General features: G+C 36.9%; 1 long non-coding RNA gene across 2 annotated transcripts in view; it reads left to right on the forward strand.

Annotated features, from left to right (window-relative positions):
* Positions 1-2,919: 2,919 nt before the first annotated feature.
* LOC127506457 (uncharacterized) overlaps positions 2,920-14,548 on the forward strand; it is a 46,439-nt gene continuing 34,810 nt past the window's right edge. For both annotated transcript variants that reach the window (XR_007928001.1, XR_007928000.1), the window contains exon 1: positions 2,920-3,051. This is a non-coding gene — a long non-coding RNA (uncharacterized LOC127506457). The remainder of the gene's footprint in view (positions 3,052-14,548) is intronic.

Below are 14,548 nucleotides of genomic sequence, written 5' to 3' on the forward strand. Positions count from 1 at the left end.
GTGTATATATATATATATATATATATATATATATATACACTGTATATTCTCTATAGAAACTCTTCAAACAAACATGTTTTCTTGGAAATATTTTTTACCTAGTGACCATTTAATTTTTGTAAAATATCACTCAATATCAAAATATTGTCAACATCACTTTTCATCTTTTTAGTCTTTTGTAATATCTTTAATGACATCATTCTCCTGGAAATGACCATTCTGACATCATTCTGGACATCATTCTCCCTCTAAAATATTCCAAAATGTTGATATTTAGATGGTGCTGCCACTGTCTAAATTTGTATGTTCTGTAGATTTTGGAAATGTAGAATATAATGCAGATCATCAGTAGAGATGTCACCATTGGATACTGGACATGAAGTTGCTGCAGGCGGGCAGGATGATGCGAGGGTTAATTTGTGTTCCTCCCAGAGGAACACGGCTGCTTAAACCCTGTCTGCTTCTTACCTTCCTCCTCTCCATCATTATAAGTCTACTCCAATCCAGCAGAAGAGTCTGATTCCTCATACGAGGTCCTTTGTAATCAAGCAAATGGCAGACACTATGAGCTCACCCTGTTCCGAGCGTGAAGATGCACTGACGGATGTCTGCTGATTTGAATATTTCTGTTTGATGTGACGTATGTGTGTGTGTGTGTGAGACTTGACAGGGGCAGCAGGAGATGGTACGAATAAGAAAGAACAGGGAGTGAAGCATTTGACCATTGCAAGAGGGCCTGCAAGAGAAGATACACACACTTTGGGAATAGGTGAGTGTGTAAAAGCAAATACAGCCATCATCCTTATAACCTTTAGCTGTATTACACAGAGTGACATTAATTTGCCGCACATCCAAAAAATGAGGTTTTTAATGAGAAACTCACAGCAGGGTCACTGATTGGCTATGATCATAAGCAGTGAATAGAGCTCCTCACAATGCACTCGATTTTTATGGCCAGTACTTAAAAAAAAATCCCTTTTTTTCCCGACGCAGAGCCAGAAATTGAAATGGTGTTATACTCAATAAACCAGTATGATGAGAAGTGAATTAGCCTATCAGGACAATGATATTGTCACTTCTGTGTGTAAAGGTGTTGCAAGTACTGTAGCTTTTACAGATGAATCTCAGTGCGGCTCAGCAGTTGTCTGCTAAGCAAGAAGAAAAGGTTTTATGATACAGCCGTCACCTGCAGGGATATATCAACTGGATATTAAGGAGCCTTTTTCCCTTTAATTCAATTTCAGCACAGCACCTCTGACATATAATCTTTAATTGAGGATGGATTTATCACTATGTTTCCAAAAGCACTGAGATAAACATTCTGATATGGCCTCTGGACAGTAATGAGGGCATCAGGATTGGGCATGGAAGGAATTATGGTTATGCAACTTCCTGTGACCTCATCAGTCAGGACACATCTTTGAGTAACACGGACGTAGATGATGCGCTTTGAACAAACAGATCTAAATGAGTCTCACGTCTTTCTCTCATATATGGTGTGAATCGAGCAGCATGGGGTAATGATTTTTATGTGGTTTTAGGAAAGTGATTCACAGCGCTGTTGTGTCAGATAATGTTTTCAAAAAGTGTTATGAGACATGATGAAGCCAAAATGAATAAAAGAACGTCTCACCTCCTGTAACAAATAAGTATGAGGGAAAAGCTGTTACAACATGTAAAATTTGTCTGTCTGTATATCTATCTATCTGTTTTTTTGTCAGTCTTATTTTATTTTGAGGAGTCTTAGCTCACTCGGTGCCCTTGAGAAATTTGTTAATATAATATTATCTATCTATCTATCTATCTATCTATCTATCTATCTATCTATCTATCTATCTGTCTGTCTGTCTGTCTGTCTGTCTGTCTGTCTGTCTGTCTGTCTGTCTGTCTGTCTGTCTGTCTGTCTGTCTGTCTGTCTGTCTGTCTATAATCTGATCTATCTATCTATCTATCTGTCGGTCTGTCTTTCTGTCTATCTTTCTGTCTATCTATCTATCTATCTATTTGTCTGTCTGTCTGTCTATAGTCTGATCTATCTATCTATCTATCTATCTATCTATCTATCTATCTATCTATCTATCTATCTATCTATCTGTCTGTCTGTCTGTCTGTCTGTCTGTCTGTCTGTCTATAATATGATCTATCTATCTATCTATCTATCTGTCTGTCTGTCTGTCGGTCTGTCTTTCTGTCTATCTTTCTGTCTGTCTGTCTGTCTGTCTGTTTATAATCTGATCTATCTATCTATCTATCTATAATCTGATCTATCTATCTATCTGTCGGTCTGTCTGTCTGTCTGTCGGTCTGTCTTTCTGTCTATCTTTCTGTCTGTCTGTCTGTCTGTCTGTCTGTTTATAATCTGATCTATCTATCTATCTATCTATCTATCTATCTATCTATCTTACATTTAATAAACCCTTTTTAACCTATGTGCAAAGTACAGTGTATATTATATGATACTATATTATATTCTAATAATTTTAAAATAAATTTTTATATTATTTTGTTTTTGAAAATCCATTTGGCTCAAAACGTGGTCCCTCAGTTTGGACATGATGTTTCTACAGCTAACCACTGAGTTTCTAAGTCTGAGCTTTTGACAGGTTCAAAAGTCTAAAACAATGCTTTCATTCAGAATAACAATTATTTGCATACAGACAGAGTCATTAAATGTTTGAATCATTTTAAATCAGTAATCATGCGTATAGTGCAGTTATTTGATCGCTACTGCAAATGATTTGTTCAGCAGAGTATGTGATTCGCACCATGCCTGCCCTTTCATAGGAGACAGGGTTGTGTCTTTTAGCTTAGGGAGTGCTGATAGAGCCAAGCAGATTTGTTTCAGCTGTTAATACCAATCAGGTCAACACTTTGAATGGATGAGTTTTATTCCCCGAGTGTCCTTGAATGCCAGTAAAACTTAAAAAATGCATTAAAAACAAATTTGTGCAGCACGGGGTTCAAACCAATTGCATGGCTCGCTCTGCTACGGTCCCTCGTGGTGCGTCTGCCAGAATTTCCACTTGCAGCGTTTTTCGCTTTTCTGCAAAGGTGATTTTATTTGTTTCTCTTGTTTATTTATTTACTTACAGGGTTAATTCTTTTGCAGATGCTCCATATAGCGAACAATAAAGGAATAAGCTCTTTTTCTGTATCCAGAACCGAGATCACATCTGATTACGCATTCATATTGCCGCCGAAGCGTGCAGATTACTCACAGAAGTATTGATTTTCAAGCAGTAGCGGTACTATCTGTCTGCATATTAATATGAAAGTCTTGTCTTTCTCCCCATGTTTAATTTCTTTATATCTTCATAATTGATTAATGTTCTTTTGTGAGGAAGGAATGAATAATTTATAAGCCCAATAGCCTCCGGCTAATGAGAAAATGCTTAATTTCACTGAATGTGTCTGTGTTTTAAGAGCCCCACTGCTGTTGATACTTCAGACGAACACTCTTGCAACCTTCTGGAATAAGAAGCGAGCTGGCAACGGGATAATTATGTCTAACTGGCATAATGGTAATGAAAGATTGAAGAGATCTTGTTGAGAGAAAGCACCTGATTGTTAGCATCTGTTTTACAGATTCGATGAATGCATTTTTAATTGTCTCTTCTCCCCGACAGCCTGGCTGGCGGTTTCCCATTGAAAACGTGCCAGCTACAAAATGAAGCAAATTGAATGAACAGCACTTATCGTTAACAAGGAGCGTAATTAAATATGCAGATAGGTGCAATAATATCATTAACCTCGTGGACTAGGGCCGCGCGTTCATATTCTCCTTGATTCTGCACGTGCTGATCAAAGGGGCCACGAGTGCTCGTTGGAAATTTGCCAACAAGATGTTTCGCATTTGTCGCCGCATTAACGTCTGCATTTTAATGAACTCGGGATTTCGCTAATGACTGTATTATGTGCTAAGCCTGATATCCACACTTCACCGCTGCGAATTATCAAAGCAAAAGTGCGACGTCAAATTCCAGATACATATTTTCCCATCCAAGTGTCAAGCTGTCAGAACAAATATTTATCTGCTGAAACGCGTTTCCGCATCTGTTTGCCTGGCACTGATGCTAAAGTGGAGAGGTGCCGCCTCTGCTAATTACCTCATAATGTGGCATATTGTGATAAGCTACCAGGCGTCTGAGGTGTTTACCCACCGAATCTTGACACCGTGCCAACTAGTGCTCGCTGGCATCGCCACGCTCCCCTCCTCCACCTGCGCTGCACAGGCGACACAGATGCCCTCTTAAGAGGCAGAGAAAAACCTCACTTGTGTTTGCTAAGGTCTCTAATGTGCACGGCAGGGAGAGCTAATTGTATTTGCATCTAAATGGGAGTTGTAATTCTCATCAAGCGCAGATGGAGGCTGAAGCGCCATGTGTCTTTATAAGGGCAAGATTCTGTGACAAAGCCCCCTCTTCTTCCAGATTACAGTGGCACCATGACCATATTTATTCTATTAACTAGCAGCCAGCTTAGATTTCTATTTTTGCTCTTTCAAGCGAGCTAGACCAGCCTCTTGTTTCGGATAATGCTCACCGCAGCTTTAAGCGTCCTGTGTTGTTTCGCTTTCTCTGGATTTTCAATGTAGCACACATTTAGATGTGAACGTTTACATCTTTTTGTGTTTTTCTTTCAACGTTACTGTTTTGACAGCGTTGTAAAACTGTTGAGTAAGGTGTATATGGTGAGGATGAACGGCCTGTGGTGCGTGGATGAGGTTATTTAATATGGCTGAAGTGGCCTGTGTTTATGTAAAGATTAAGGGTAAATGGCCTCTAATTGTGCGATTTATTTCCTTTAGTTTTGCTGAGTGATTGTTATTGCATCTGAGTATATGAAAGAGACAGTGTTCCCAGTTGGAGCGGTGGTCAGAAAGCTCCTCAGCAAAATGTAGAGCTGTTTTTTTGAACCTAACCGCAGCATTTGACATTTATTATGAATGTGGGATTGAGACAAGATGCCTTTGTTGCTTACAGAGGTGGAGAAAGCCCAGTCCGTGTTCGTATAAGATGGAGGATGAATTTCCGTTGCGGTAAACGCATCACAGTCCTCTATACGTTCCTGGCATGACACATGAAATGTGGTGTGAGAACCGCAGGCATCTACTTAAAGAGACAGTGGTATTAAGGGGAACCCAGACTTAGATTTATGCTTAACAGGAACTCGTCGTGACTCGTGCCAAATGTTTCATTTGCAGTGACACTGAGTACAGTAGACAAAACACATGACATGTTTACAGCTTTGGGGTTTTCCAATTAAACACATTTGGAAATTGGTTTTGATTTTTATTTGTACACAGTGTTGTGTCTTAGTGTTGGTTTTTGGTCTGACCAAAGAAACCCTGCCTTTAAAAAAAAGTGTATTTTATTTTATTTGATTTGATTTGATTTAAATATGACTATTGAAAATTTCTATTGAATATTTTTGGAGAAACATTTACTTTAATAATGTTATTCATTTAATTTATTTATTTATCAAACATAATTGATAACAAATGATTTAAAAGAAAAAAAATGTGTCATTTAAAATCATGTAAAGATAAAGAGTTGCCTTTAAACCCCCACACCCAGTTTGGGGCAACAGTACTCGTATCACAGTAGTGATATATAGTGTATATATAGGGGATAAACGAATGCCATATGAGAATATATTAAACAGCAAGATATTTTATCTATTGTATAAAGTGTAATTTAAGTATATACAAAATAAGCACATAAGCAAATGTTATAGCACATCTAATGTTATAGCATCTGCATTTCATAACCTCTCAAATATAAACTCCTGTTTTATTAAACTTTTGAATCTTGAGGCTGTGTTTAATTTGCAAATTAATATCCATTGTGATTGGATTTGATCAGTATGTGTGTCTATTTCCTTTAAAACAAATCTGTTCTCTTTTAATTCTAGAAAATAAGTGCAGTAAGGTATTCTGAATCTTCCTTTTTTCTTTCTTTTTTTTCTTTGGCCACATTTGGTCTCTTCAGCTACTTTTTTTTTGCACTAATTCGACAGGTACTAAAAAACTCTTTTTAATTTTAATTACCTTGAACAAATCTGAAAATTATTATTTTTTTAATATTATTAATAATAGTAATTAAAAAATGATAATTCAGGGATTTTAATTAGTGTAAAAAAATCTGAATTTTATGAATTTTTAAAAATCTCAAATGAATTTTAGATTAAATGACCTCAGATTTTTGTTATTGTACATGATTTCTTGTGAAAAAATAAAATTTTTCAGTGCATATAAACACGTTTAGTGAAGTGCTGTGGTGGGTTTTGTTGGTGCTTAAAGAGAAAAAAAAATCAAAAGAGACTTTGTTGTCCCATGTGGCCTGTAGGTCCGTTGTACCCTATAGTCTTGTGTTTTGACCACAGGCTACATGAGTGTGAGTATGAGTGAAATTCTTTTTTGTGTTCTTCTATGCTTTTTATGGAAATTTCAGTGTTTGTCTAGCTTGTTTTTCCAATTTTCTATGAAATATCCGCGTATCTTATCTGATATGACAATTCTCTATTAAAACAAATAAGTCTCCCATATGTGAAAACCTGTGGCTGCTGTACTGTCTTTCTCTCCATCATGATAATCCTCCCTCGAAAATCCTCAGGACAGTAAAATGCAAAGCAGCAGAAATGAAAGTTAGTTCAAAGTCATTAGAGCATATTAGTTGAGGTAAGCATGTTCCCAGAGGGCCTTTAAGACACAGAGTGATTAGGTGACGGCTTTCAAAACACTGTTGTTCCCTTGGATGGGAAATAAGAGAGAGAGAGGGAGAGATGGAGCGAGAGTTATGCCGCTTGTCCCGCTGCGCTTCCTCGGTTAAATCTTGAGGAGTTAGCAAGATTTAATCCCATTTCTGCCACCGCGTCTTCACTCATGGCCACTTTGCATAAGAAGTGTCCATTACGCACGCTAATGGGAAAGTGTGCTTTGAATTGAGCTGGGGGTCTTTGCATCAGACTCTAAAAAGCACACCAACACACAGCCCTAATGGGAGTACATTGCCATGAAAAGATAATTTATCAGATTTGCTGATTCACCAGTCCTGTGCCCTTGTCTGATTGTGTAAAATGATCCAGCCTCTAATTACAATCCATCCCATCAGAATTGCAAATAGCGGTGTCCGATTGGGGTGGGTGACAGTTTTGGGGGAAGCGAAGGTAAAGGGGAGATAATAGATTCACTTTAAATGTCGTCATATCTCGGTAGAAGATGAAGTAGCATTCAGGAGATGTACATTAGTCTAAATGATTTACTCTCCTAACGAGTCTAATGTCTTCCTTTGATCGGATTATGCGGGTTGGACTTTGATTTATTTCAAGCTGCCTCTGAAAACATGTGGGTTACATTTGAATGCTTTCAGAATGCTTGACACCCGCTTTCTGTGCTGAGATCCAAAGTGAGATATTGTCTCTTACATGTGTGTTAATAAGCAACGTTTTGATCCCAAAGTCGATTGTGGCTCTTAAATGGATAGTTCACCCCAAAATGAAAATTCTGTTATCATTTACTCGCCCTCAAGTTGTTCCGAACCTGTATACATTTCTTTGTTCTGCTGAACACAAAGGAAGATATTTGGAAGAATGTTTGTAACCAAGCAGATCTCGCCCCCCATTGATTACCATAGTAGGAAAAAAAGAATACTATGGTAGTCAATGGGGGGCGAGATCTGCTTGGTTACAAACATTCTTCCAAATACACTATATTGCCAGAAGTATTGGGATACCCCTCCAAATCATTGAATTCAGGTGTTCCAATCACTTCCATGGCCACAGGTGTATAAAATCAAGCACCTAGGCATGCAGACTGTTTCTACAAACATTTGTGAAATAATGGGTCGCTCTCAGGAGCTCAGTGAATTCAATCATGGTAGGCTGATAGGTGATAGGTTGCCGCCTGTGCAATAAGTTCATTCGTGGAATTTCCTCACTACTAAATATTCCACGGTCAACTGTTAGTGGTATCATAACAAAGTGGAAGCAATTGGGAACAACAGCAACTCAGCCACGAAGTGGTAGGCCACGTAAAATCACAGAGCGGGGACAGTGCATGCTGAGGCGCACAGTGAGCAGAAGTCGCCAACTTTCTGCAGAGTCAATAGCTACAGACCTCCAAACTTCTTGTGGCCTTCAGATTACCTCAAGAACAGTGCTTAGAGAGCTTCATGGAATGGGTTTCCATGGCCGAGCAGCTGCATCCAAGCCTTACATCACCAAGTGCAATGCAAAGCGTGGGATGCAGTGGTGTAAAGCACGCCGCCACTGGACTCTAGAGCAGTGGAGACGTGTTCTCTGGAGTGACGAATCACGCTTCTCTGTCTGGCAATCCGATGGACGAGTCTGGGTTTGGGGGTTGCCAGGAGAATGATACTTGCCTGACTGCATTGTGCCAAGTGTAAAGTTTGGTGGAGGGGGGATTATGGTGAGGGGTTGTTATTCAGGGGTTGGGCTTGGCCCCTTAGTTCCAGTGAAAGGAACTCTTAATGCTTCAGCATACCAAGACATTTTGGACAATTTCATGCTCCCAACTTTGTGGGAACAGTTTGGGGATGGCCCCTTCCTGTTCCAACATGACTGCGCACCAGTGCACAAAGCAAGGTCCATAAAGACATGGATGAATGAGTTTGGTGTGGAGGAACTTGAGTGGCCTGCACAGAGCCCTGACCTCAACCCGATAGAACACCTTTGGGACGAATTAGAGCGGAGACTGCGAGCCAGGCCTTCTCGTCCAGCATCACTGCCTGACCTCACAAATTCTAGAAGAATGGTCAAAACTTCCCATAAAAACACTCCTAAACCTTGTGGAAAGCCTTCCCAGAAGAGTTGAGGCTGTTATAGCTGCAAAGGGTGGGCCAACTCCATATTAAACCCTATGGATTAAGAATGGGATGTCATTAAAGTTCATGTGCACGTAAAGGCAGGCGTCCCAGAACTTTTGGCAATATAGTGTATCTTCCTTTGTGTTCAGCAGAAGAAAGAAATGCATACAGGTTTTGAACAACTTGAGGATGAGTAAATGATGACAGAATTTAAATTTTTGGATGAACTATCCCTTTAATGTCGGCTTTTGACCAATTTTAAGACTTAATGGTTTCAAAATTGTACTGTTCTAATAGGGAAAAGGTGATTTATTGTTTCTAAAGCACCAGGTTGGTAAATGTTTGGCAAACAAAGTCTCAAAAGACATGAACAACCTATTTAAGAGTGTTGTAGAAAAAATGCATCTTTTAAGTTTAATTTGTCACAGTTAGCCGTGACAGATAAAGTTAAATCTCACATTTTGAATAGCCTGGGGTGAACATTTCAGGCTTGTATGTTCTTTGTGGATCTTAGTTTTCTCTGTTAGCTTGGTTACCATACTTAGCAGAAAGAGATGGCCTGGTCCCTTGGACCTAATGAGTCTTTTATACACTATACTCTGCACATAAATGTTTTAAAAATCTTGTCATAACATTCGCTAGCTTACACATGACAGCTGGTATCTGTTGCTGCATATCTGTCCTGAATATTTTATAACCACATCTCCAAACCCAGAAAAATCAAAACCAGAAAAGCTTTTTCCCCCCCTTTTTTTTTCTTAGGGCATATCAAAACACACTTTTTAAACTGAAATTGAATGACTAATTTTTAGTTAGTTTAGGATTTTAGAAGTTGTAGGTTTTCAGTTCTCAAGATGAATGATATTTTGATGGTCAGGATGAGATGATTATGGTTTTTCAAATTTAAAAGAGTATATTTAAAATAGTATGTGACAAAGTGAATAAAAAATATTTTAAAATATTTTCTAGGTCACTTATCAAATAAGTGACATTAACCATGTGAACTCCTTTTAGCATTCAAAGCAAAAGACATTGTCAAATTCATGTTAATTATTTAATATATAATAATTATTTGTAATATTGCTAACACTTTAAGGTTTCATTAGTTAATATTAGTTAACTACTTTAGTTAATATGAACTAAGAATTAACAATAATTCTACAGCATTCATTAATTTTAGTTCATGTTAATTTCAACATTTACTAATACATTATTAAAATCATTTTTGTATTTGTTGACATTAGTTAATGCACTGTGAACTAACATGAAGGACTGTATTTTTATAAACTAACATTAACAAAGATGAATAAATCCTGTAATAAACGTACTGCTTATTGTTAGTTCATGTTAGTTAATACATTAACCAATGTTAACAAATGAGACCTTATTGTAAAGTGTTACCATATAATATATATATATATATATATATATATATATATATATATATATATATATATATATATATATATATACATTAAAAGTACTAAGACATTGTCAAATTCATTTTAATTATTTAACATATAATAATTATATATTAAATAATTAACAAATAATAATAATTTATAAAAATGCATGGTAATTATATATAATATTAATTATGGTTTTAATTTAAATTTAACAAGTAATATTATTAATATTAATATTATTAAATTCATTATTATGATTAAATTCATACACATTCAAAAATGCATGTTAATTATATATATATATATATATATATATATATATTAGTAATAATATTAAATTTAACAATTGATATTATTAATATTAATATTATAAGAATTCATTATTATGATTAAATTAAAATTATGTTATCTGTCAGAACAATAAATAAAATTCGAGTTGTCCATTATTGTGTGTAAGAAGGAGCTTTCTGCATCAGGCTTCTCACTCTTGACCTTGCACACATGGAAAAGGTAGTTCACCATGGTAACCTGGATCTCCAGGCTTTGCGGTTAGTCCATCATCTCAGCCCTCTTCATGTAGTACTTTTATTGGCTGCACAATTGAAATGTCATGCTTGGCCAACAGAGGAGCCTGTAATTTTTAACGCGTGATTAAATTGTCCCTGCTAAATGGAAAACACTGCCTGACCAGACAACAAAATGGGGTGAAGAGAAGCACAGAGGTGCAGAAAAACGGAGCAAATTCGGTGCTGTTTTTAAAGATGTGTGACAACGTTTTTTGCATATTTGGGCATAGGGAAAAAAGTGTCGCTGAGGCAAGCGATCCAGCACATCAAAGCCTGAACATGTCACTGATGTAAAGGAAATCAGGTTCAAATGAATATTAATGAGCGGAACAATTACCTCTGGGAAATGTTGTCTGCAGCTTAGCTTTACTAACATACACCTCACCTTTGGCTCGGTGGCATCAGAGACGGAATCCCCAGCAGGCATCTCTGCTCCAGCTGCTGCTATATTTGGATGTCATTTCTGCCCTCGCTCTCCATCAGTCTGTTTCTGCCTTCTCTCTCTCACTTTCTCCTCCCCGCAACACTGTTTTTATATGTGAAACATGTGAAAGGAAATCTCCTGCCTGCAATATCTGTGGATTTGAGAGCTGTGTTATATGTCAGGTGGGATATTTTGTAATACATACAGCAATATTAACACAACAAATAGGTTTTTTAGTATTTACAGGAAATGTCTGTGGACAGAACAACAATATCTACTGCAGATTGTTTGCTTTATTCGGCCCCATGCTGATATTTCGCTACACGTCAAACCTTTTTAATGAGTTCTACCTATTTGAAAGACGTTGCAAACTTACTGTCAACTTTCTGCTCCACCGCCTGCTGGACCTTTGCTAAAAACTGTATGCTATTCAGTGGTAGAGATTAGCTTAGATCCATTGATTGAACTTTAAAAGAACTCTCTGAGCAGAGAAGAACTCAAAAGGTGACTGGAGTTTAATACACAGCTCCTCACACTTTGAGCTTATACCTACACATTCCTACACATTTCTCCTCCTCCAGCTTTAGCAAGATTCACACTTTAATGCTAATGCCAGTATGAGCTTTATATAAGGATTAGATTTCCCCGAGTCTGCTTTCACCTTGAACATCTGACTTGTTTTAAGAACTTTTGACTTGTATGAAAAGTAGCACAAATTTGAGTTGTGTGTCATTTTAATTGTATGTTTTCTTGACGTTAGGAGATATGGAGCCAGCTTGCTTTTAATAATTAAAGCCTTGATAATAGAAATACATCAGAAGTGATTAGTCTTCATATATGTGCCGCTCACTTTAAGTGCTAAAAAGCCATAGGTCAGCTTTACATTAAATTGACAAAGCCTATTGATTGATTTATCTAATTTGGATTTGCCTTGTCTTTTGCACATAAACTTCAAATATGCTGTTCATATGGGAATGGTGCCATTGATTTCCTTAACTTAAGACCAAATGCTAAAGATTTTTGGATAAGCTTCCTCATTACTTAAGCTAAAATCAATAAGGAAGAGCATCTTTTAATGAACGAGCGGTTTGTACAGCAAACTGCTGAAATGGGCCCCCGTTCATCTGCCGCCTGGGCGATCGATCATGAAGGTCTTTAAGCGAGGCCCAATTGGTTGACATTGTGGTTTATCCTTCACGTCAAAACTTACAGCCTTCGGAAAGTGAAGCGCAGTCAAAGACGCAACAGGATTTTTTTTTCCTTCCTGCCGGTTTCTCTGCCGTGCTCGATGAGGTATGAAAAGCCAGAGATTTAAGAGTGTTGTTTGTGCACAGACTGTGAAATATATTAGGGATTGTTTTGATTAAATGTATTTCTGAGAATATTGGAGTCTTGAATTGTAATGGCGTATTTTGTCATTGGTTTTGTATTGGTTGCCTATATGCGGGAGCTGAAGTATCTGATGGTTTGGATCAGTAAGGAAACGAGAGTAAATGAGATGTGAGATTGACCTATAGAACACCTATAGCATCTGCTGGAACAGAACAAACCCCTGCTGTTTGTGTTTTAACACCTGCTGTTCTCAAGTCTCACAGTTTTAATTGTTCTTGATGGTAAAAATGTGTTCAGTGTACTGTTTAAAAGAAAAGAAAGAAAAACTTGAATTTTCTACCTAACAATTTTCTTCCAACAAAAACAAAATTACCCAGAAGTCATTATCGAACTTATTAAACTTGGGCTGCATCCGAAATAGCATATTTCCATACATTGTAGTAGACAAAAAACAGTATTTGACAAGAGTAGTATGTCCGAATTAAGGCTGCACGATTTATTACAATTTTATCGCACGCGATTTGGCAAAGGCTGCGATTATTTTATGTGCAGCTTGTCAGAGCTGTACGGCTCTGTGATCAGTAGTAAATGCTTCTCGATCTGAAAGCCATAGGGCGCTCTTGCGCAGAAACTCTAAATATGTCCTGCCGCAGAAGTAGATAACACGTGTCATTCCAGGAAATCCCCATGGGCATCATACTATCGCTGTAGCTGGATAAACAGAAGATTGAAACGCTTTGATTGATTAAACATGCTCAACTGTCCTTATGAAGTGAGTTTGGAGTAAAAACATGTTATTAAATGTTGTCTTTTGTTGGACAAGATGTTTATTTAAAATAAGTACCTACTCGAGAATAGGTGCGATTTCGGACGCAGCCTGTGTTTTTTTTAGGCAAAAAAACATGGTGACTTAAAGAGACAGTTCACCCAAAAAAGAATAATCTGTCATCATTTACTCACCCTCATAAAACAAGATATTTTGAGAAATGTCCCCCCTCCCTCAAGTCAATGCTCACCAAAACTGTTTGGTTACCAATGCAACAATCTTCAAATTATTATATCTTGTTGTGTTCTGCAGAAGAAAGAATGTCATTTATTTTTGAAACGACATGAGGGTGAGTAAATTATGACACACTTTTTATTTTTTGGGTTTTCCTTTAAATGGTTATTCATATAATTGCTGTTTACAATTAATATATGTTAAAGATCTTGGTCTCTAGTTAATTAAAATGTTTGTTTTTAACCGTCATGAACATCAATGGAACAAACATAGATTTTGTTGTGTTGCATAATATTGGAAAGAAAAGTGTCCTGAATAGCTAACCCACACCATTACCAACAGCACCATACAGTAGTTATTGAAAATTTTTATATATTATATAAAAACAAATAGAATAGTCACATGACACATATTGAACTAACTAACTAAAGGGTTAGTTCACCCAAAAATGAAAATTCTGTCAATAATTACTCACCCTCATGTCGTTCCACACCGGTAAGACCTTCGTTCGTCTTCAGAACACAAATTAAGATATTTTTGATGAAATCCGAGAGGTATCTGACTCCTCCATAGACAGCAATATAATCAACACTTTTAAGGTCCAGAAAGGTACTAAAGACAGTTAGTTTTAGTGTAAAAATGTTGTGGAAATAGTTCTTACATTTTTTTTTTAGTTAAGTCACCATGAAAATTTGTACAATGAAGTTACAAGTGCTACAGTAAGTCGTGCGTGAACAATATGATATTGATATATGACAATATGATATTGATATGACAATATGATCTCTATCATTTTATTTCAATATCTTGTACTGATTTTGCTTAATGCTAACAGTGTTGCTTTTTTAATCCTACTTTCCTGATTTAAAAAAAAAAAAGTCACAGGTTTTTTAATGCAGAAAAATGACTGAAGAAATACCTCTGCAAGCTCTTCCTCTAAAGGTGTCACAGTTTTAGTCATAAATATGGAAACGGCATAAGTTCACATCACGGAA

This window comes from Ctenopharyngodon idella, chromosome 23 (genome assembly GCF_019924925.1).
Source record: "Ctenopharyngodon idella isolate HZGC_01 chromosome 23, HZGC01, whole genome shotgun sequence".
Lineage (NCBI taxonomy): Eukaryota > Metazoa > Chordata > Actinopteri > Cypriniformes > Xenocyprididae > Ctenopharyngodon > Ctenopharyngodon idella.